Raw genomic sequence first — 12,090 nt, 5'->3', positions numbered from 1 at the left:
TCTCTTGGGGTGAAGCCTGTTCTCTATTTAACACAAAGATTGCGCCACATGCGATTTAAAAGATGGGAGTGGGTCATCTCATGGTGAATGCAACATGCTCACAATAGGCAAACATGTAACTATGTATGTATGAAACCATAAAAAGTACTAATAAAAACATAAGCTGGCCATACATCAGGCCTCTATCGGGCCAATTCCCCATTCTGCTGATGCCTGGGTCAAGTTATAGACAAAATCCAACAAGTTGGACAATCTTGATTTGCCTTACAAAACAAAAACATCCAAAGCAGAGAAATGCACTCACAAAAAATAGGGTTTACAAAATGACAAAAGCCTAATACAATGGCAAATAAATAGACACACCTTGATGAAGACGTAATGTTGAAACACCTTGGTGGTGAGCTGCTGTGGATCCAGTTTTATCAACTTCTGCTTATAGTAACCAGAGGAAGCCTGTTCCCTGTTTTGTGGACGTCTGGACTCTACATCTCCACTACAGGTTTTTAGCCTCACTTTCCATCTACCTCTGCCATCTATTGGCAGTTGTTGTTTTTTGTACCCATTTTATAATTTTTTATTGATTACGTTAATAAATTTGACGATCACTGCATTTACTGAATCAGGGTTCATTATTATTTTTTACACTCCCCCTTTCATTCATCTCTCCGAGTCCCACGGAGAATAATAACGATAATACCACCCGGAACCTCACAGGGATTATGACTAAAGGTACCTTTATGAATGCAAACCAACTATATACACTGTTAGTAAGGTACGCTTACTGCCTTTACCATGCACATTTGGTGATTTCCTTTACCTACTGGAAAGTGGGAACTTATAAAGATACTTTTTCGTGTCCAGTATTATGTATATTTATGTGAATATGGTACGCATCTCTTTATATCATTAGTGGTATAGACACCCACGATTGTTCTACTTTCCATACACAACTTGGGTGATTTTACCACTAAGTGCTAGAAATTACTAAATTTCCCTCTGTTATATGATCTATGAGAATATAGGCGATTCACTGGCCCCTTCATATTGGTCATCTTATATGGGATACAAGAACTCTGATAAGATTGTATGAGAATACGTTTTGAAGAGGGACAAAAGAAACCTTAAAGAAATCTTAATGAGTGTCCACAATCCATTTACTTTGTGAGTAGGGTACGACCATTGTGTTACTCTTCTCCCTACAATTGGAGTTTATTTCTCCTACACTTTTTTAATTTAGATCTACTAGTCACATAAATGTATTGTACAATTGGAGGTTGTCATTTTGTCTTCTTTTCTTTCACATGAATACGAGACATGTCAAGAAACAAAGTGGAAACAGTCTGGTGAATTCTGCGTCAGTTTTAATTAGCAACAAGGAAACTACAGTATAAAGACTGTGTCGATCTTGAATATACCAGTATCTCTCTTCATATCCATCTGATTTTATTTAATGGTCATTCATTCATTTACCACTGTATTAGTCATTTGTCATTTTGTAAACCCTAATTTTTTGTGAGCACATTTTTTAGTTCTGTAAGGTATTTATAATTATGTGTTAGGTGACACATTAAGCGTATTTGCAACTCCTTGAGTGCATAGTGACGTCTCTACACCCTTTGTTCAGAATCTTGATTTGCCAATTCCGACCCAAAAATAATCAGAATCGGTGAGTCAGAGATTTTAACATTTTGTATTTTGCCGATGCCCCGAGAAATGACTGATCTTTCGGAGTCCGTGAGCATGGATGGGCTTCAGGGATTCTGACAACTGATAAATGGCCCACATTACTCCTTGTGCTCTAACATTGCTCATGCAATCATTCAGTGTTATAAATTCTAAGGGTGCAATATATTAAATCACATGTATTTAAAAAGTACCACAGCAGGTCTTTGGGGTGGGAACTGTTTTGTAAGTAACATGAGTACATTTTTTACATCTGATCTTTAAATTGCCAAAACATTGCACATTTCCATTGACTCTGTCATTATACAACCCCCCAGATTGTAAAGTGTAGGCTTTGTTAAGTTAAAAAGTTAACAAAACATTAAAATGAAAATAAATTGTGGGGTCCCTAAATCAGTAACCAGCCATGAACCCTGGTATTGGAAAAAAGGGGGGGAAATGGAGTGAAGTTCTCCCTATTCTCCAATAACCAGCACTAGGCTGAACCAGCTGTGGGGATCAAATATAACTATTTTACTACTATTAACCCTGCACCCACCACTACCAGGGATGTGTGGAATAGTCCTGGGTTGATTCTCAAACTACAAAAAAAGTTTATAAAATGCAAATGTAATTAATACAAAATATATTTAACAATATTAGAATTGTATATAAATTAATAATTAAATTCACATTACTAGATAAGAGCCTTCAGATCATGTCAATAATTACAGAATCCATGAAAAGAAAAGAAATCAGAGATAAGATTTTGATATATATGAAAAGTAACACATTCAATTAATTTCTATGGTTCTGGATCTTTTCTGCGTTATTACTAATGCAGACAAATAGCTCAACAAAATGCTGTGGTAAAAATGCGATAAAACTGCAATAACACATATTATACATCTGCAAAAAATGAAAATGCGATAAAAACATGAAAAAGCCTTCAAACAGCATTTTATTGCAAAAGCAGCTTTGGTACATATTCCCCAAAGTCAGGTGATGTCACTAAGAAGCATTTGCCTATTTTTTCATATTTGTAAATTACCCATATTGACCAATTATTTTGTTTTATTTTCTGATATATTTTTATACTTAACATAAACATTTTTTTTTTAATTTATGTCTTAATATTGGTCTCCTGAAGCTTATTGTAAATCTCCTGTCCTGACGTGACTTTATTATGATTACCATATAAAATTCTAATTTCCAGTGAACAGTTTGGAAGCAAGTTGCACTCTTTATATAAAACATCATTTTGATATATAAATCTACATAAAATATTTATTTTTGCTGTGATTTAAAAGCAATCCACATGACCTTTCATTTCATTCCACACAAAACATTTCATATTTGTTCATACAACTACTAACATTATCCATAACAAGATAAGACCTCAGTAATTCCCATTACACTACCAAGTAACACTAACCAGACGCTAAGTAATTGAAGGGCAAGGTCCTTGTACCAGTACAAACCCTGCAGCCGATCAACTCTTATTCTCACATGCTGCATAACTTTGTAGCGGAACTACTGAGCTACCACCTTAGCCCCTTTCCATCTGCGGAGACTGCAATTTGCTGCAAAACAATAGTGGCCTCTCCAGATGTGCAGGGATTAAAATGCTTGCACATCTGGCAATGAAGCTCCAGTATCCCCCATAAAGAGAAATTGGGGAAAACACAGGAAAACAAAACACACTATAATGAATTAGAGTTCTCCATTCTCTCCCTTGTCTTCACCATGATACAAGCATTAAATCTAACTACAGTATTTGCACACACACACTTCTCATAGAAAAGGAAATGAGCATCATTCTCATGCTTGCCCAACCCAAAAAGAATAATAGCAACATTAAAATGCAAAAAAAGAATATAACAAACTCATTTGTTTTTTGTAGTTTCAAATCTAAGCCTATTTTAAATTTACATTTTTAATATTTATGGACGTTTGACATTTTTACTTCCAGGCAAGTTTTATGATGAAGGTAAAGGCTATGATGGAAAAGCGTGACAGGTACAACAACATATTCAGTACGCTATTTCAGTACTAGTCCTGAGTACTTTACAATTTGGGATTGATGCTGAGTTTGAATCTATTTTCTTTCAAATTCACAGACTAAAATGCAGTCAGTAAAATACTGCAATTGCATAAGAGTTGCAAAAATCGCAAGATGCATACATGTCTGCAAAGTGCAAAGTAGTATATGTGCCAGGTTCAGGTCACATATATGGCAAATACACTTACAATGATGCATACAAATATTTGTTTTGATACTACACTTACAATAATACTTACAAATATTTGTTTTGATAGTGAAATACTCATTCACTACTAGGATTGAATGAAATAAATAAGCCTCCTGAATAGAAAAGGTACAACCAATTCCCCATTCTCCCTCTCTGACCATCATCTTCTCTATTTTAATCTATCCATCAGTCCTCCACTCCTGCATTCCAGGGCCACCATCACTAAGTGTAACATTGAGGCAATTGACACCGTATCCTTATTCTCCCTGCTCTACTCCTCTTCCCCATTGTCTCTCTATCCTGCCCTGACTAAGCTGTTTTCCTATACAATGTCTCTTTTACTTCTGCTCTTGACTCAGTTGCTCCGGCGGTCACTACTGACCCTTGCAGATCCACACCTCAACCTTGGAATTCCAAATGCCCCAGATAGCTACAAAAGTGTTCATGAACTGCTGAGCGATAGTGGAAGAAATCACGCTCCAATGCAGACCTCCTCCATTTCAAATGTATGCTCTCAACTTTCAGTGCTGCCCTCTCCCTCTATAAACAGTTGTACTTCAAGACCCTTATCTCCTCCCAATCCTCCAATCCACGTCGTCTCTTCACCACTTTCAACTTCCTTCTCTGTCCTCCCCCTCCTTGCCTCCCCTCCCCTTTCTCTACAATTGACTTTGCAACCCACTTCACATTTAAAATTGACTCCATATGTAAGTACATCACATCCCGCCAGACCCTTAGCACCCCATCCTTTCCTTTTCCAGCCTACTTCTCCCCTTCCTTCCTACTACAGATGTACCCACATACTGTACATCTATCCTCTGTGCACTACAAGTCGCGCCACACATAACACAGGAGCTCAGTGTGGCACGGTAGTGCCGAGCGTCTTTTCATGCATCTTTTTACCTTCAAATGCATCTAATTTATGATGCAAATAGATTGCACAAGCAGCTTTTGCTCATTAAAATGATATGCAGCATGTCTATGTTCTGTGAGCAAGTGCGGGTGTATCTGCATGCTAAACACTACGTTACAGTGTCAGCGGCTGTAACACTGTAATGTAGTGTTTAGCATGCAGATACACCCGTAGTCACACACAGAATATAGACATGCTGCATATCATTTTAATCAGAAGCTGCTTGTACTATATATTCATATTGTTGTGCAAATAAGACGCATTTGAAGGTAAAAAGAGGCAAGAAAAGACGCTCGGCGCTACCGAGTCACGCCACAGCATGGCGCAACTAGAAGGGCTATTTAACACGCCAGGAGGCTGGATGTATGCAGACCCATCTGTCACTCTGACCTCTCTTTCCCTCAGTATCTGGAGATGAAGTCACGGCTCTCATCCAGTCCCCCTCCTCAACTCCCCTCCTTGATCCTATCTCCTTCCGCCTCCTCTGCAAAGTCTCTCCTGTTGTCTGTTCCCATCTTGCCCATCTCTTCAATCTCTCTCTTCATCAGGCACTGTCCCCTCTGCATTCAAGCATGCCCTTGTCTCCTCCATTCTTCAAAAAAACCCACCCTTGATCCTAACACTTTTCAACTACCGCCCCATCTCTCTCCGCTCATTTGCCTCTAAAATCCTTTAGCAGATTGTCTACAACCGCCTTACTGCCTTTCTCTCCTCCCATTTCCAGCTTGACCCATTTCAGTATGGCTTTTGCCCTCTCTACTCCAAAGAAACTGCCCTCATGAAAGTCAGTAATGACCTCCTTGCTGCCAAATCCAAGGGCCATTACTCTCTGCTTATTCTCCTTGACCTTTCTGCTGCTTTTGACACCGTGGACCACCCTCTCCACCTGCAAATCCTTCTCTCCCTCAGCCTGCATGATACTGCTGACTCCTGGCTGTCCTCCTACCTCTCTGACCATTTTTTCTCCATCTCCTCTCATGACTCTAGTTTCCCCTCACGTCCACTACTGGTAGGTGTCTCCCAAGGTTCTGTTCTTGGACGGCTACTATTCTCCCTTTATATGTCCTCCTTATATGAGTTCATCAGTTCTTTTGGTCTCCAATATAATCTCTATACTGGTGATACTCAGATCTACTTCTCCTCCCCTGACCTTCCCCCCTCTTCTACTCGTATCTCCAACTGTCTCTCTTTTATTTCTTCCTGGATGTCCCAGCGCTTTCTTAAACTTAACATGTCTAAGACTGAGCTGATCATCTTTCCACCCTGCATAACCTCACTTCCAACAATTTCATTCTATAGTGACAACACAACCATCTCCTCTAGCCCACAAGTGTGCTGTCTTGGTGTTATCCTGAACTCCTCCCTCTCCTTCAAACCACATATCCAGAACCTCTCACAGTCCTGTCATTTCCATCTCAAAAATATTTCCAGGATCAGACAATTTCTCACCCAGGATGCTACTAAGACCCGATTACACTCACTGGTCATCTCCAGATTGGACTACTGTAACCTCTTACTTTCTGGCCTCCCTGCCTCCTATCTCTCTCCACTCTAATCTGTCCTTAATGCTGCTGCTCGACTCATTTTCCTCTCCAATTGCACTACATCTGCATCCCCTCTCCTACAAGCCCTACACTGGCTACCCTTCCCCTTCAGAACCTGACCCCTTCAGAACCTGACCCCTTCAGAACCCAATTCAAACTTCTCACACTCACTTACAAAGCCCCCATCCAATCCACTCCTATTTATCTCCTTTCCCACCCACTTTGGTCAACAAATATATGTCATCTCTCCTGCCAACTCATTACTTCCTCCCACTCCCATCACCAATATTTCATCTGTGCTGCTTCCCACCTTTGCAATTCTCTCCCCCTCTCTATCAGACTTTCCTTCTCTCTCATAATCTTCAAACGGCTCTCAAGATCCACTACTTCATCAAGGCCTTCCAGCTGTCACCGTAATCCACTTCTCCATGCTCCTTCCTATTTTGTACCCCATCTTGGTCACCCCTGTTTGTCTGCCCCTCCCCTTTAGAATGTAAGCTCTCATGAGCAGGGCCCTCTTCCCTTACGTGCATCTCCTTCCCTTGCTTATACTATAATTTACTCTTAACTCCCCACAATGGCATCTAACAATTGGTTGCTGATGTCCTGCTGCTTATTTAAGTGTTATGCAGCATTATTTATAAGGTTTGGGTATGAAATACTGGCAGTCAGGATGCCAGCTGTCAAAATACCGACAGCGGCATCCGGATGCTGAGTATATCCTGACAGGGGTACTTAAGTATCCTAACCCTCCCCCCTTATGCCACATTTCCTTCTTGCACCCTAACCCCCCCACCCGCACCATAACCCTCCCTGTTAGTGCCTAAACCTAACCCTCCCCCCTTAGTGCCTAAACCTAACCCTCCCCCTTAGTGGATAACCATAACCCCCCAGTGGCGCCTAAACCTAATCCCCATGTCCACAGCCTATCCCTAACTACTCCCCCCTGTAGCATAACCCTAGCCCCTCCCCCCATGGTGTCTAAACCTAACCACTACCAACCCACCCCCCTGTGGCTACCACCTAACCCAGCCCCCACTATACTTACATTCGGGATGCCGGCTGTCAGGATTCCAGCGTTGGTGTCTAAACTGGTGTCAGGATTTAGGCACCCGTGTTTAGTCTTGGGTCGGGATTCTGACGCCGGGATTTCAATAGCCGGCATCCCATCTGTCGGCATCATAACTACATCCCGTTTATGAACCATGTCTTTGTCCTTCATTGTTTTGTACTGTTAATAACTGTTTTTCTTGTGTGCTCATTTCTTGATGTACTTTGTAATGCGCTGTGGAACCATACCAATAAAAGGATAATAAAAATAATAATAATAATAACTTTCCTCCTCATACTGTATATGAAAAAAAGAAAATAAAAAAAGAAACTTTCTAATATAGATATACAATATTATGTAATGTAATATAATATAATATATGCATGAGCAATGCAAAAAATGCACCAATCAGCTTCAGAGGTGAATCCACATCATACCAATCAGAACTGGCAAGCTAGTGCTGCAACCGTCATCATCATTAGCTGTCATCATCATCAGCATGTATTTGTACCTGCCCTCAGGCACCCATGGTTGACATGGCTTTAGTAGCTTGAAATCGTGGCAATCAAGTTCAAGGGACTAAAAATATCACTAGTTACTAACCACCAGATACCACAGCAAGGTACCCGTTGATAGTAGTATCAAACATAGTTAGTGGGCACAGCCAAGCAGAAGAGGGCAGCAGTCACAGTGTCACAACAAGGGTGTGATGGATGCATTAAATGACTTGTAGTAATAGATGATTGGAAAAGCAAGACTAAAGCAAATTCAGTCTACACAACCAGAGATCAGTCCAGACGACATATGGTTAGCATAGTTGAGGGCACAAGCAATAATTGGTCAGGCACTTAAGAAAATGGGTGGCCCTATGGTCTATATTTATTTATTTACGATAGATAGATAGATAGATAGATAGATAGATAGATAGATAGATAGATAGATAGATAGATAGATAGATAGATAAACATACAATGTAATTGAAAAAATGAAACTAACTGTATACATTCACACAGACACACAATAACCCCAAGACCATTGGCTGCACAGGTTCCAGCTCAGTCAGCTGATCCAATTCCTTATTGTTCTGCTGAACTTGGTCTGAACTTGTGTGCCCTACTCTCTTCCGGCACACCTGAGCACCAGCGGCTGCACTTTTCTTCATCCAGGACTCACACTCCACCTCCCACATGTGCTCTCTCCTCCATCTTTCTGTTCTCTCCCAGATCTTCCTCTTTTTCACACTTATTGTTCTCATTCCTCACCCCCCATCGCTATTCTTCTCCATTCTCCCCCAACCCTCCCTGCTGCCGTCCCACTTCTCCCCTCCTGATTTCATCTTATCCTGCTGCTAAGGTCAGTCACACCAGCCTCAGCTCCAAAACAGCCAGCCAATCATCAGATCCTGCAAATGAGCACCGGCCAATAACATCAAGTTCAAAATGCAAACTTGATCTCATTGACCGATGCTTGTATGCCATCTTCTAATGATTGGTCTTCCCACTGTGACAGTCCAACTGCGACTGCTGTCATTGGGCTAAACAGTTGCAGTTGGATTTTGTACAGGGGCTTGTGTGGATGTGGCGGGGTGCTTCCTGTCCTACCCACTCACCTCATTACTCTTCCAGCCTGCCCCACTACTCTTCCAGCCTGCACCACTACTCATTGGCCCACCTCCATTACTATAATGATTTGTCCCTAATCCTCATCAACCTGCATCCACCGCTCATCAGACCTCCCACACTCCACTGTGACAGTCTAACTGCGGCTGCTGTCATTGGGCTAAACAGCTGAAGTTGGATTTTGTGCAAGGTCGTGTGTGGATGTGGCGGGGTGCTGCCTGTCCCATCCACTCGCCTCATTACTCTCCAGCCTGCCCCACTACTCATTGGCCCGCCTCTATTACTATCCTGACTCGTCCCTAAACCTCGTTGACCTGCCTCCACCCCTCATCAGACCTTCCACCGGAGTCAGGGTAAACAATAAGTGATTAGTCCAGCTCTCACTAGTAAAGCACAACAGACTATATTAGTGCAGTATAAACAAAGTTAATAATTAAATAATAAATTAAACCACCTAACAGAATGAAGCATTATCACCTTAGCATTATTTCGTAGACACCAAAAATGCAGAATTTACATATGAACTCTTTATATTGCATAAACTCTGCAAAACAGTCTGCTTCACGGTGAAATTAAATTTATACAAGATTCTGTATTAGCCTCACTCATCTCTACTTGAGGCCTTCCTGCTGTAAAAGCCAGCAGCAGAAACTAGCGTATATATTAGTGTTGATGTAATTTCATGTAATAACATACATAAGTGCATTTATTTACCCATTGCTAGAGATGGATAATATAAACTCTGCATGCTAATATCTCTCACATCTGTGTGACTACAGATGCTCTGCCTATTATATGACATTCTCATGCATGCCAGGAGCACAATTCCGTGACTGCCAGTGCAACTAAGTAAGCAGTGCCATGTATGTTTACACTAATGATGGATAATTAAGTTGATTTTTTAAAGCAGTGTATAAATCACTAAGGAAAGTATTTAATCAAATCAGCCCTACAATCAATCTTTATAACAAAGGGATTTAATATGATATTGAAGGATTGTGTTTAAACTGCTGTTGAGTACACCTCGCTTCTCAGCCTAGGTAACAAATTAGTTTTCAGGAAATTATTGTTAGCTCAAACTATGCAATCAACACTTGAGTTCACACCTGCACATTTGTATAACATACATGGGCTAATGTTGCGTGACACTTGCCCTATAATATTACGTGAACCAGTTAAATAATTTTAACATTGTTATGCTCAAAACGTCTGGTGTAATTCCCAAAGCAATTTTAAATTAGTAGTGTTTGACTCTGGGAGTATTCAAAAGGTGTGTCCCAGAAAAGACTAATTTAATGTAACCCTTTCTGTTACTGTACACTGTGTTTGCTGCATTAAGAAAGATACCTCTCTCTTTAAGTAGTAGAAAATGTTAACGCCAAGCAGATGTGAGCAAAAAGAAAAAAATAAATATTATGTTAATTTATTTAAATGAATTATTACAGTAATCTTATATTATCATAGTACAGCTCAAGCACATTATCAAGGGTCCCAGCCAGGAGATTATACTGGAACAATACATTCTACATGATTTACATGAGCCCAGCACTGTAGAAGTACTTTCAAACCGGGAACACCCAGCAGATTGAATGTAGAGAATAAATGCTTTTTATAGTGCAGTATCTCCTACAACCTATCAAATAGATCCCACCCACCTCTATAACATGATTTATTTTGAAAGTTCTCCGTAATGAAAACAAGACTTAATAATGCACTACTATTCTAAATTATACAGGGCAGGTATCCTAATGTCTGTAATTAGCACAGTATGTATGTTATTTATAATAAAAACATGTTTTAGTTTAGAAAGGGAAGGGACAATGAGTTGTTATAACAGAGGCACAACTATAGTAAAAATGGAATAACAAGGAGGTGGTGCAGAGTTGGAAGCAAAATGGGAGTAAGTTACTAAAATAAAAAACGTACTTGCAAAAAAGCACATAATATACAAATGACGTGATTTTCTGACAAGTCACCATCATCAGTGCAAACTTGCTTCTCCCTATAGCAAGTGCTATATATTCGCCTCATAACAGATGCATTTGCGAATACCTGTAGGTCTGCATGGCCCACATGTGCCTTAATTTACCCTCACTGATCTTTGCCTCCATGAGAACACCTCTTTTCCCCCCAGTTCTGCATCTTCGGTCATGAGGATGGCTGCACCCAAATAACATACAACTATGCAAATGGAATGGGTATGTAATGCCGGCTGACGGGATCCCTCCTGTCAGAATACCGACAGCGGCATCCCGATGGTTGGTATCCCGACAGTATACTTACCCTCCCCCTTCTCCCCCCAACCCTAACCCTCCCCACCCCGCACCCTAACCCTACCTGTTAGTGCCTAAACCTAACCCTCCACCTTTGTGCCTAAACCTAACCCTCCCCCCTTAGTGCCTAACCCTAACACACCTCTAGTGGTGCCTAACCCTCCCCCCTAAGGGTGCCTAACCCTAACCCACCCCCCAAAACCTAACCCTAACCCCGCTACGCTCCCTAAACTTAACCCTCCTCCCCCACAGCTAATGCTAAGGGTGGCCCAGACTTACCTCGTTCGGGCTGGTGTTTCGGCGTCAGGATTAAGATAAGCGTCGGTATTTCCCTTGTCGGGCTTCCCCTGTCGGGATTGGGACCGGCGGCATTGCAGGCGCCGGTCTCATAATTACATCCCTATGCATATATACGCTATTCAAATCAGTCTACATTAAACTCTGCATCAGCTTCTAAATGCATAAATAAAACTGAAATATAATAACATAACACATAGTGATGTATCTGAAAGAGAAAAAAAGGGAACGCAATAAACATAGGGGTGACACAAGTCAGACATAATTGCTCCTGCAGTATGCGCAGGGAACTAATGCATATATTTGTCCGCTTGCTGAAGTGATTGCATCTTTGCTGCTGGACAGGCCTATTGGTATGCCTAGTTCCAGAGCATGCGCGGTGCGAAAACACTTTGCAAACTGTCTTTCATTCAACTCTACATCAGCTCATAATGTGTGTACACACTTTGTACGATGACTTAGCTCTTTATGTTTGCTCA

This window comes from Taudactylus pleione, unplaced genomic scaffold (assembly GCF_031769625.1).
Source record: "Taudactylus pleione unplaced genomic scaffold, aTauple2 ptg000019l, whole genome shotgun sequence".
Lineage (NCBI taxonomy): Eukaryota > Metazoa > Chordata > Amphibia > Anura > Myobatrachidae > Taudactylus > Taudactylus pleione.
Note: the sequence above shows the minus strand (reverse complement) of the source record.